The sequence below is a fragment of the Melospiza melodia genome, chromosome 2, assembly GCF_035770615.1.
Source record: "Melospiza melodia melodia isolate bMelMel2 chromosome 2, bMelMel2.pri, whole genome shotgun sequence".
Classification (NCBI taxonomy): domain Eukaryota; kingdom Metazoa; phylum Chordata; class Aves; order Passeriformes; family Passerellidae; genus Melospiza; species Melospiza melodia.
The window spans coordinates 12,109,430-12,123,150 of NC_086195.1; positions in this window are offsets into that span (position 1 = coordinate 12,109,430).

A 13,721-nucleotide genomic window follows, 5' to 3' on the forward strand; every position below is an offset into this window, starting at 1 on the left:
GCTGTTGAAACAAGTGAGACTACTGAAAATCTTAGCTCACATGTGTGTTATAATTGGTAATTGCTGGAAAATTAGTTTGAGACAATCTACTAAAGATGCTGCAGAAACATCACGTACTGCTCATTCATGTGATCACAAGAATGAACACAGAAGGAACTTATGACTTTGTATTGCTTGTGGAGGTGATAATTTAGGTTATGCTCTAAGGTAGCTGGAGAATCACTCTGTTACCAAAATGGATTTTTTCTTACCAGCAAGATGATGATATTGGAAGATACTGAATAGGGAGAGGGAAACAAGGGACAGATCAGCATTATATGAAAAATCATCCATCTGAAAAATGAATGAACACAATTCTCGACAATAATATGCTATGAATTACCTTCAAAGTAATTTGTTGTGAAATTTCTCTCTGTCCTAGATGGCAGAGTCTGATGTCAAGCCTGCCCCCAGAAGGTACATGATATTCCTTATTGCTGGAGCAAGAACCATCAGATAGAAGAGGAAATCTGGATATTCAGCCTGAATGTGGATTATGAAGATTAGAAAAAAAATTAAATATATGTATGCATAGATTTTTAAAATTTACTTTTAATGATGACTTAATCTAACAAGAAATTATGTACCCATACATAATTTTACTTAGAATTGCTTTAGAGATCTTTATCACTTTCAGATTGTTACAAAATTTCTGTTTCATGCCTAAAATGTTTAAGTTAGTGCTGAATTTGCTCAAATGAGGATTATTCTTTTATTCCCTTGGGGGTTATTTTTTTGGTGAACTTTTCATATGCCTGCTTGTGGTGGTTTTGGCTTGGACAGAGCTAATTTTGGCTTTGGTAGAGCTAATTTTCTCCACAGTAGCTGGAATGGGACTGTGTTCTGGTTTCATGCTGGACACAGTGCTGGCTACACAGGGATGTTTTGCTTATTTCTGAGCTGTGTTTGCACAGTGTCAGGGCCTCCCCTGTTTCTCACCCACCCCACCAGTGAGGAGGTGGGGGTGCACAAGATGTTGTGTGGTCACAGCAGGGACAGCTGACCCCAGCTGACCGCAGGGACATCCCAGACCCTCTGGAATGTGTGGCTCAGCACAGAGAGGGAACGGGAGGATGTTCAGTGATGGTGTTTGTCAGTGCATGGTGGAGCCCAGCTTTCCTGGGATGGCTGAACACCTGGTGCCCATGGGAAGCACTGAATTTATTCCTTCCTTTTCTCAGCTTTGCTTGTGTGCACAGCTTTTGTTTACTCATTAAATTGTCTTTATCTCAACCCACGAGATTTTCTTACTTTTACTCATTTGTTTCTCTTCTCCTTTTGACCAGGAGCAAGTAAATAAGTGACTACAGGGGACTTAGTTGCCTGCTGGGGTAAACCATGAGAGTGGCACAAGAAATTGTATATTTGAGAGGTATGTCATGTATTCTGCACCCAATAGATGCCAGAGAGCTCCAGCTGAAAGATGCTATGCTTGGTGCAGAAAACATTGCTGACAACACTGTGCCTTTTTCAAGCTAGGTATCTGTCAGACCTGAGCTTGCTTGATAGCACAGAGCCTTGTCAGATTGTGTTTAGAAGATTGTATACAAAAGATATGCAAAGCCTAACATGAGAAAATTGAGCCTAAATACAGGCTCTAGTAAATTTTCAGATCTCAGTGGGATTAGTGCAGTAGTTGCCATCAGCATTAGTACAGCACGACCAAGAAAACAAGAAGATAAGAATAGGAAAAATAAAGGTTTTTCTGAAGATGTTAAATCAGAAGGAAGAATTTTTGCCCTGTTTTCACAGTCTGTAGCACTGTCTTCTTTAGTGCACCTGCCATCAAGAAATTTAAATTGCTGTGTTTTCTCCATATATCTCAACCCAATAACAATGAAAATCCATTAAAATATGTATCTGACTCATAAAACATTGCAAATTTTATGAAGTCACTTCACCTACTTTAATACATCAGATATTTTGTTTGTTTGCATAACTACTCCTGTCATATATTTATAAATTACTTGTTCCTGTTGGGCATACCTTTTCTCTATTAATCTTTCAGGAAATTCAGAAAGGGAAAGAACCAACAACATTAAAATAAACCCATTTAATTCCATCCACATAAAAGGGCTAGCAAGAGATTCTGAGACTTAAAGGTAGACAAAGAGAGAATTGGAAAAAGTTTTTATTAATAGATGTGAATTGTCCTTTAAGGTAGGTAGTCTCAATACAGTTTTCTTTTCATGCCTAAGCAACTATAAAATTTTTCTCAATTTAAGAGCCAGTAAATTAATGAAGAAGTATGTTTTCCAGGTTTTTATAAAAACCTTCAAACTTCACAACAACAAATAAATTAAATTGAAGAAAGCACAATAAAGAAGTATAAGGAAAAGAAAGGACTCTGGGGACTTTCTAACCTTTTAATCAAAGCTGTAAGAAATCCCTTCTTCTTGAGACATGTTCTCAGATATGCTAAAAATAGCCAAAAATCCTACCTAAGGGATTTTCTGGATACTCACCTCCCACTGAAATCTTTCCATGGTTAAACATCTCTTCTCAGGTATTAGTCTCATGTTCTGTCCCATCCATGCATATGTTTTATGGATTTACAATGAAGTCATGAGGGACTTCTGAAAACTCTGCAATAATCTGGTGTCAAATCCTTGAAGAAATTGTATCCAGGTTTTTTTTTCTCAATCTCCAAGTAGAAATAAACTGTAGAAAAAATCCCCAGTGGTATTTTTATCTCGTCTTAGAAAAATAAAATTTGCTGTTACTACTTTACTTAATTGCTTTGGAAAAGTGTATGAAACAATATGGGACTGAAGAAAAGAGCATTGCAAAAAAATATCCATCTACAAAACAAAAGGAAGGCTGCATCCACTGAAAAAACCCCAGTACATTCTGAAACCCAATGCCTTTGGCTGCCTCATGTTTGTTGGGAAAATCTAATAGTTAATTTGTTGGAGAGGTTGAAACTGCAAACTTTAGGCAACGTTTGAAAGGAATGAAGAGGAGAGGTATATGAATTTGGACATCTTCTTCATAAACAAGTTGCTTACCCACAGGCTACAGTCATTTTTCCTTTGGACTACTGAATATTAAATTACTGTATATGAAGTAGAACGGCTTCAATGGAAGGAATCTACCCAGCCTCAAAAATCCTTACCTGTTAATGCTTAAATCAGTCCCATTGCCCTTGGCAGGAACAGAGGAGGAAAAAGCAAAGCCATCACAAGCCTTGCACCAGTCTGAGTTTGAGAAGGAGTTTTCGTACACACAGAGCTCAGGGGCTGAATTTCTGCTGGGGACAGACAATCTCTATTGACCTGAGGGAAGTGTCTAACTCTGAAAGAAAGGCACATTTTATTATATATGTTTGTTCTCACAGTTCTGTATCCTCTGGCATAAATACTCATTACTCTGTGTGCTATTTTCTGTGATTTGCCTTCTTAAACACGAGGTTTTATTCCTGTACAGCACAAAGAACATAAACCCTTAGGAAGGGCTGTGAATGTTGCCAGGTAACTGTGCACTGTAAACCTGGGCATTGAACTGTCAGTCTGCATTTTGAGATTAACTTCTCCTGAGCTGTGCCAAATTCCTCCATAAGGACTCAGCACACACCTGTGTTTTGACAGGTGCCAGTGACGCTGACACCGAAATACCCAGCGATGGGCAGAGCATGCTGACAAAATGAGACTTTTGTTTTTCCTTCTCCATCCAGCTTGAGGTACCAAAATCGGTCCTTTCCAACCTCCTTCTTCATTCTTTGTTCTCCAGGTCAAATCCTACCCCTGTGTATATTTTTGGAACCCCACTCATTTCCCCATTCCCTTGGTGACAGCTGTGTAGTCACATTACCTTCATTTAGAGTCAGTTGTGGCACCTAGGCAACCCGAGGGCATCAGTAAATTGGATCATTGCCTCAGATTGCACTCGGTGTTATTTTGTTTATTTCTGGGGAGAAACCTTCATTTGAACACAGCTGTATCTGCCTCTAACAGCAGGGGAAACAAAATTTTTAACCACATTTAACAGATAATACTCTGAATAAGTAACAGAAATTATCCTGTTTCATAAATAAAAATGAAATTTTTTTAATTTAGGTAGTACTGCAGTCCTGTTCTCTGCCCCAGCACCTTTTCAAGAATGTGATTTAAGCTGACAGAAGATGAAAAGATTTAAAATAATGCCTGACATGTCATCCATAATCCTTACTGTGATGCCATCTTCTTGCCCTCTTTTTATTTAGATCAATACAGTGGCAGGTGGCAAGGACATGTCAGCTGCCTTTATCTCAGATTTCTGGATTCTCTTAGACCACTGAGATAATTTGCATTTAATTGGAACATTCCATTACTAGAAAGGTACTTCTGTGTGGAAAGACAGTATACACAGGCACAAAGAACCAAGAAAGGAATTCCTAAGAGTGGGATGGGGTTAAACTATGTAGAAGCTGAGATAAATGAAAGATGCTTGCCCTGGGTGAAGCAAACCAAAATAATATTGAATCATCTGTGCACAGATTTTACTAGGGAAATATTGAAGGCTCGAAATTCAGTTAAAAGTACCTGAATTGGTATTTATTTGGCTGTGATTATTTGGTTGATATTAAACCTAGATAACCAGCTCTTTCTAGAGGACATCAATCTTCTTTCAACATAATGCTGACTTACATAAGCACCGAACCTCTGTAAACTGTCATTATTTTCTTGGCAAATACACACATTAACAACTTAGAAGAGAAACAGGAAAGCTTTCCAGAAAAAGATGAGATGATCTCCTTGCAGATCACAGCGCTTCAATGTCATGGGTGTACCTGTGTCCTAGGGTGACATTATGATGCTTGTATCCCCATTTGTGTGTTCTGTTTATGCTGGATATTATGTTCTGTGCCTTCAAGACTGGCTCTGAAGAGTGAAAGTTTTGTTTTGGTTTCTTATGAGCCACTCCCCCATGGCTGGTGGGACACAGAGACAGGGCAGTACATGGTGCTGCTTTTGCTTTTCGCTTTTGCTTTTTGCTTTGCTCTCTTGCTTCTGCTTTCCTTCTGCTTGCTCTCACTTTTGCTCATTAGCTAGTTTAGCTAAACATTCCAAATTTCTTCCTGGACTGTTTCTCCTTTCCCTTTTTTTAACCATCTCGAACCTGCTCCGGACTGGGCCCTGGGAGCACCGAGAGTTTGCACCCTGTGGCCCAGCGGGGCTTACTCTGGGCAGCAGCTGCCCCAGCGCCGGAGGGACTGAGAACAGAGTGACCACCCCCAAGAGAGACTTTCTGAATTTGTCATCTTTGTCAGAGCGGTGACAGAGTGGTGTCATCCTGTATTGTTCATTTTGTGTGCTGGGGTGTGCTGTGCCTGTTAAATAAACAGGTTCTTTCCACTTCTCTCCAAGGAATCCTTTCTGAACCAGTTGGGGGTGGGGCCGTGTGGGTTTGCTTTCTTGAGGGGCCCCTTTTGGAGATTCTCTCCCGAATTTGCCCTAATCCAGGACAACCTGGCAAGGCTCTGGTGGCAGGGAAGCTGTGACCCCAGAGACCCCACGCTGCACCAGGGCTGCTGGCAGAGCTGTGGCCCCACAGGGGACCCACACTGGAGCAATTAATGAGAAACTGCAGCCTGTGAGAAGGGCTCACTCTGGAGAGGCTTTGAGAGAACGGTCTCCCATGGGAAGGTCTCCATCCTGGAGCAGAGGAAAAGTATGTGGAGACAGAAATGGCCCCCTGGGCTACTCAGAGAGAGGGGGTACAGAAGTTGGGAGTGAAGCTGAGCCTGTGAAGAACAGAGACGTGTTTATAGATTTTGTTTCCCCTTGACTCCTCATTCTAGGCCTGCTCTCCACTACTCTCATCACGTTCCAATGATGACACGACATTGTACGAGACAGCACATTCCAAGGCCACCATACTCCCACTGTACAAAAAGGACTATGCTATGGAATAGCCTTAGTCATCACATCAGAAGCCTTCTTCTTTCTACGCTTCTTCGGGGTTTTTTCCACTCAAGCCTGGCCCCTACACCAGAGCTAGGAGGACAATGACTGCCCGTCAGAATTAAACCCTATAGAAATTCCACTCTTAAACACTGCCATCCTACTAGCGCCAGGGGTTGCTGTCACATTGTTTACATTTCTCATTATTCTACTCTGATTTGATAATTAATAAATTAAACTGATTTCCCTAAATTTAATCTCTTTTGTTCATGACAGTAACTGAGGATTGATCTCTCCCTGTCCTTATCTCAGCAAAGAAGCATTCCATTGAATTTTCTCTCCTTCTTGTGTTCAGGAGGGGGAGAGAAAGTTCAGCTTGGGGGTAGCCAGCAGTCAGCCAAGATCAGTTCACCAAATGAGAATAGAGACAAAATCTGAGATTCTACAGGAATAGTTTCACAATCAACAACAAACAAACAAAATAAAATCACAATAGCAGTATGGATTGAGATATGTGAAATAAGATAATCATTCAGCAAACCAGAAAATTCAGTTACAATCAAAATAAAATATCTTTAGTGGTCTGTCTTGAAATCTTATCTTGAAAGCTGCTAGTGTTAGGAATAGCTGCACAAGATAGCACCTCAATAGTTGCACTGCATAGAAACGCCTCATGGGAAAGAAAACAAAACAATAGCTTCACTTTTTGTTTTTTAACTTAATTTTTAGTGCATTGATTCAGATTAGGAACTGAAGGATATTCAAACTTCTTTTTGAGGCCTAAATCACGTCTTAAAAAAGCTTGTTCAATAGAATAAAAACCCCCAACAAAACAGCAAAACCCCCCAAAAAGCTAAAGACTGGCATTTCAAATGCAAAGTGAAAGATTTACTGACATCTATCAGCTTTTACCCCTCTCTTTTTTTTCCCCTCATATTGCACTACTAATAATGTATTTTTGTTTCAACTTGTGAATTAGCTGAGTCTCATTTTCAGGTGGCACACAATAAATCTCATGTTTTGCTTTCTAATAGATTTATTGTGGTTTTTTTTTTTTTTTGTGGTTTTGGGTTCTTTTTGTTTTGTTGCTGTTGTTAGCTTTGTTTTGTTTTGTTTTGTTTTTTCTTTTAGTTGGCTGTTCTCTCAAACCCATGAAAGGCATGTTTCAAGCATTACTTGCGTTGTTATTCTGTGCTTTCAGTTTATCCATAACCTGTCACGGTTTGATACTTCACATCAGAAGTTGCTGCAGCCTTTGAGAAGCATATGTGCTGATTCATGTTCCAGCTCTGTTTTCTCCAGAAAAACACTCAAGATTACAGTTAAATTAGGTCAACAGTTAGATTGAAACTGCAGAAGAAAATACTCAGAGCACCTTTCTTATTTCTGGTATAGAAATGAGGAGAAAATAAAAATCAGGGTTCGGAATGCCTTTTATTGAAAGTCTTGTGGTTAAATAGTAAGTGATATTTTTTCTTTCTCCACTGGTGAATTAAAGCAAACAAATGAACAAACAAAAAAACTGAAACAACAAAACAAAACCCCCCAAAAAACCAAACAAAACCCCAAACCAACCAACCAACCATCCAAAAAAAAAAAAAAGAAATTAGATTTTTTTTTTCTAGAATGTAAAATACAACTATCCCAAAATACTACTTTTAGAGTATTTGTGCTTTAAGGTATACTCCAAAATATGTGAAACTCATTATAAGATCATGAGAATTAACAACTTTCTGTCCTGGTTTGCAGGAAATGTGCAGGAGGAGCTGGGGCACACAGTGACTCATCTACATGAGTTAATTAAACATTGCCTGTGGTTCTCTATTATCTCACTCTCATGCTGTTAAAAGGGTCTCTGGCATGATTTTACTCTGGGCCACCAAGGGCTCTCCTAGTCAGTGCCCAAGCAAGTCAGAATGATTGCTCCTAATAGACAATTTGGATAAGACATCTCTTTTTGATGCCAGAAGAATTTTAATTGTATTGATGCACAGGGCCAAAGAATGGGGCAGTCACCATTTCCTTTGCTACTTTCAAGGTGACCAAAGTGAGGAACCCTTGTGAAAATACATTTGGAAAATCTGTAGGGTAAAGCAGTAGGGTCACTACATAAAGAATAAATAAAGAATAAGCAAAAAACTAACCAAGAAATATAATACATGAGATACATATTTGTAAAGTGAACTTAGAAGTCTATGGTCAGATAATACCAACAACACCAAAAGTCAAGCTGATTTACAACTTGCAAATTAACTTATACCATAAAAATTGTCATAATAATAATCAATACCAATAAAGGTGTCCCATCTCTTCCCTGACTCCTGCTATATGGCAAGGATAGAGCACAAATTAAAGGCAGTGTTGGCATGCACCCAAATGTAAATTAAAGCTTTGTCTTTTTTCTGGTATGATTGATGAAAAAGATTAGTTAACTATCCCCCAAAATAATGTGAGACACAGTGGGGAGGCAGAATTACTAAATATAAGACTGAAATAAAACTCCATTTGGAGATATCCATTCCAGAGGTGTAAAAAATTTGCACGTTTAATCTAAGTCAAATACCAAGAACTGTTAATACATTTATAAGGCTGATAACTGTACCTCTTGGCAACAATTGGAATAGTAGCATCTACATTTAATAAATGGAAAAAGAGCAACAGCTGAATTCAGTCCCTTATCTGACTTAAACAGTAGGCAGGGCTTTGGATTATTTAAAGAAACTTCTGAAAGGTATGGAAGCAAATAAAAATGATGATGAGTAGTGTGTATCTGTCATCTGTGCATTGTGCAATACCATCCAGGTAAGGTCTCTTAGAAAATGAAAATGAAATATAACTAATTGTAGAGAATTTAGAAAATAAAATATGAAAATAAAGTATATGAAAATGAAAAAGAAAATATATGAAAATTAAAATAAAATATAATTAATTGTAGAGAACTTAGAAAATAAAATATGAAAATAAAATATATGAAAAAAAAAGAAAATATATGAAAATGAAAATAAAATATAACTAATTGTAGAGAACCAGACCAAAGCATGTTTTTTTCTAAAATTCTGACTGTTATGACAGGAAAAATGCTATTGGAGCAGAGGGTCTTGTGGAGGTGAGGCAGTGCTGGTCTCAGCTGACTTTCTGCTTCCCCTTCAGTCTCATTCTCAGCTCCTGCCACTGCCAAATCACCTCCTGCAAAAGGGTCAGCTGGGCACACATGAGCCAAATGCATGAAAAGGCTAATTTTCATAAGAGGTGTGCACCTGGTGAACTAAATAAGGGAGTGGATTGGGCCCTCTCCTGCTCTTTTCCTCTCTTCTCCTTCCCCTCTCCTTTCCTCTCTTTCACTTTGTCTCTCAATTCCAGCTCTGGACCATCCACATGGCAGGACCAATGTGGGATATAAAGGCTGCTGACATTCTTTGTCTTCTGAGGAAAACATGTATATCTTATTTTACCCCTTACTCCATACTGAACACTGTTGTGGGAGCTGGGGGTTTATGGAGGTGTGGTGTGACTTGTGAGCCAGAACAGGTGAATACTGAAGGGTACCACACAAAATTAAGGGCTTGTTTGCCTCCACTTTTGGAGAAATCTGTTATACATATTTAAGGGCTTGTTAACCAGTGTCCTTCCAGTCTAAACAGTGGGCTGATTGCCAAAATTATGGTGACTGTACAATAAAGTCTAAGAGTCCCCTGACAATGAGGTCTGGCGTCTTTCTTCAGCCTAATGAGAATTTACCAAACACCACCATTGGGTCGTGACACTTATCAATCCAGATTTCAGTAAAACACACATGGGACATTATTAGACAATACAGAAAAATTGATAAAATAATAGAAAAAGAGGATGATGATATTGAAAGCAAACCTTTTAGTCAGGAGAGGCTGGTAATGAAGCCCTTAGGTGAGTATTGAGTCTTTGCATCCTGACCTTGCTTAAATTTGGAAAAGTTCTGATTCACAGCTTTGGGAGGGATGCACTGTCAATGAGTGCATTGGGTAAGAATACCACACACGAACAACAGAGGGCTTAAAGAATTAACTAAAACCTGGAAGGTGATGAGGGATTGTAACAATTGCATCCAAAAAAAACAACCACTTAAAATAATGACCAAGCCCAAAACCTTATATATAGAACATTATGTATAGAGCAAGTAGTTCGCCATTAGGCAATTCTAAGTCTTTGTTCAAAACATTCATAAGGAAAAAAAAATAATCAAGAAAACTCCATGTGAAATAGACATATCAGTGACATTTTACAAAGCCTTGGTGGAAGATTTCTTGTAGATCTTCAACAGAATACCACATCAGAACCGCCACAGAGGAACCTTTTAGATGCTGAGGGGGAAGAGACTTATGGGAAGACCAGAGTATCTAGTCGTGTTTATCATAATTTAAAAAAGGCCAAGATGAATGTATGATACATAATACCTAATATATTGTCAGTAAATGCAAAGAATGAGATAATTAATTAATTATGCATAGAAACAAAATTGGCACAGAAAAAATAAATTTAGGGTAAATATATAGTGACTTGAGAATGGTAGAAATTGATGGCCTGGAACAATAAATATAAGAGAGTAATAATAAAAAACTACTTGGATTTTAGTTTAAGATATGTACCACATTGGATACTTAAGGCACTTATAGTAAGGACTGGACTTGACAGCCAGTAGCATTTCTCCTAACACAATATTTATACAACTGTACTTTATTTCTCCTCTCTGACACCTTCAAATTATTGTAAGACAACGTCATTCTAAGGGAGAAAAGTTTTCCCAGAAATAATTTCACAATTGAGTAATGGGTGGGGAAATTAATTCACCATAACCACTTATTCACAACCACCAATTATTCATTCATAGTTCTGGAAAGAGGGTGAAAGTCTCTCCCTCATATGATTAAGTGACCTACAAGTAGTAGTTAGAAGGAAAATCAACTTGTTTCCTGTTGTTTCTGCATGCGTTTTTTTTAAATCAAGACTAGTATAGGGATGAACAGTGACAAAAATTCCTGACCTGTGAGAGTAATCTCTTCAGAAACAAAGCTGTCTCTTTCCACACTGAACTAAAAATCTTTGTAACTCTGTCCTGTGTTCTCCAGATTCTGCTGATATACAGAACACACTGGACATCAAATCTTAAAAATTGTCTGCTCACAGTTAAGCTGGCTTTAAACCACAATAGTTTCTGTAAAATGGTCCATACAGATTTGAACCCTTGTTTTCAGACCTTGTTTTTCAGTCCCACATTACAAGCTCTGAAGGGAACTGTCAGCAGCTGGCATTTTATTTTATTGAGAAAACAGAAATCTAGGATAGAATATTCTTTTGTTTTTTTATATCTGATGTTTTTTGTCACTTTTGAATCAAATCCTTGATGGTATTTAGTGTTTTGTTTAAAATGATCTCACTTCTCCCATTTTAATTAAAAGTTATAAAATCTGTTATTTACCCAGGAGATTAGATCAGAGCCATTTCATCCTATTTACAACAAAGAGAGTCTGTAATAAGTCCTTGAAACCCCTTCTAATCTCTAATATAAATATTTATTTAATCAGTTTAAAAATTATAATTATTTACCAGAGAGACTGAGACAACTTCTACAAAGTTATTATGGATAAAAACATAGTTTTTGAGGCTTTTTAAAAAAACTTAATAGCTTGAAACAGTTTCTTTAGAAGGTGCTCAAACCTTTTTTAGCAAATGATTGTTTAGGTTGTTACCTTTTGTGATGGTGTTCACAGGGGTCCGAGGATGAGGGAAGAGACGAGGATGTGACTCCATGTTTCAGAAGGCTTGATTTATTAATTTACGATATATATTGTATTAAAACTATACTAAACGAATAGAAGAAATTATTTCATCAGAAGAATAACAAAAGAAAGAATCAAAAACAAAGGCTTGCGTCTCAGATAGAGAGTCCAAGCCAGCTGGGCTGTGATTGCCATTAATTAGAAACAACCACATGAGACCAATCACAGATGCACCTGTCGCATTCCACAGCAGCAGATAACCATTGTTTACATTTTGTTCCTGAGGCCTCGCAGCTTCTCAGGAGGAAAAATCCTAAGGAAAGGATTTTTCAGAAAATATCATGGCTATGACCTTTTGTATTTCACTTACATATAACCTAAGGAGATTTTTTTTTCCCCAGTCATCTATTGATTACATAAATTGCTAATTAACTATTTACTTGGAAGAATATTTTCTGTCATTTAAATCATTAGAATAAATGCTGCACTAATATCCTGGTTTCAGCCTTAAAATCATCTCATCTTATGTTACTACGATTGCAAACTCCTACCACTTGGGTTTACATAACACGGTTTTGGTAGCAGGGGAGCCATAGGGATAACTTTTGGGAGCTACAGGGTTAACTTCTCTGAGAAGCTGACAGAAGCTTCTCTTATGTCTGACAGAGCCAAAGGCTCCTGCCTACAGGAGAGACCTGCCACCATCCAAGGCTGAGTCCACCAGTGATGGTGGCAGTGCCACCAGGATAGCAAAGCAGGAAAAAGTCCAAAATGTGCAACAAACAGCCAGAGAAGAGAAGAAAATAGTGAGAATATTTGAGCAACAGACCTGCAGGCACCCAGGGCCGGTGAAGTAGAAGTGGAAAGAGGTGCTCCAGGTGTCAGAGCAGAGATGAAGAACATGGTGTGGGAGCTGTGCCCCTGCTGCCCGTGGAGCTCCACGATGGAGCAGGTATCCGCCTGAAGCCCATGGAGGATCCTGTTCCACAGCAGGTGGATGTTCAAAGGAGGCTGTAACACCACAGGAAGCCTGTGCTAGAGCAAGTTCCTGGCAGGGTCTGTGGATCCATGGGGAACCCATGCTGGAGCAGTCCGTTCCTGAAGGGCTGCACTCCACAGGAGGGATCCATGCTGAAGCTTGTGAAGGGCTGTAGCCTAAGGGAAGGATTCATGTTGAAGAAGTTCATGGAGGACTATCCCCTAGAAGGCAACCCAGACTGGAACAGAATGAATGTGAAGAGTCCTCCCCTTGAGAAGGAAGGAGCAGCAGAGACAATGTGTGACAAAATTACTACAGCCCCCATTCCCTGTGACCTTGCATGGAAGGAGGAAGAATGATGAGTGATCTCTCCCTGTCCTTATCTCAACACATGAGCCTTTTGTTATATTTTCCCTCCCCTATCCAGATGAGGAGGGCAGTGACAGTGGCTGGAGTGGGCATCTGTTGTCCAATCAAGGTCAGACCACCACATAACAAGATCCCCTTTTATGTTCGTTCAAACAAATTTATACTTTTTAGCTTTACAACCAATTCTTCATAACAAAAATGTCCTCTTAGACATATTAAAAAGCAGGATATCAAAATCAAAAACCAAAGACAGAAATGTAGTGTGCTGATAGCACACAAAATTCTGTGGCCAAACAGAACTTTTAATAATTAGTTACAGTTAATGGAGTTTTGGAAGTTAACTTGGAGGAAACCATCTCTTGCAGTGGGGAGTGTAAAGGTGGCTGAGCTGGTACTGCCCGGAGGTTCAAATGTTGTGATTCAGCCATAGCCATTTGTGCCTATGGATCTCATTCATTTGGGGCCAGAAATCAGGATCGAGAAAGAGCTGGAGGAGGCAACAAGGAATTTATCTATCATGTGGGATGAGAAGTCAACCAGCATAGGAGCAATAGTCCTTTTTCTTGCATTTCTTTCATAGTATATTCTTCCTTTAATGCTTTTTGTATTCTTTCCGTTCTCTCCAGTAGATGTGGTGCTACCATCAGGTGCAAGATGATGCTCACAGGAGAACAAAAATCTTGTGCTTGTTGTTGGCAG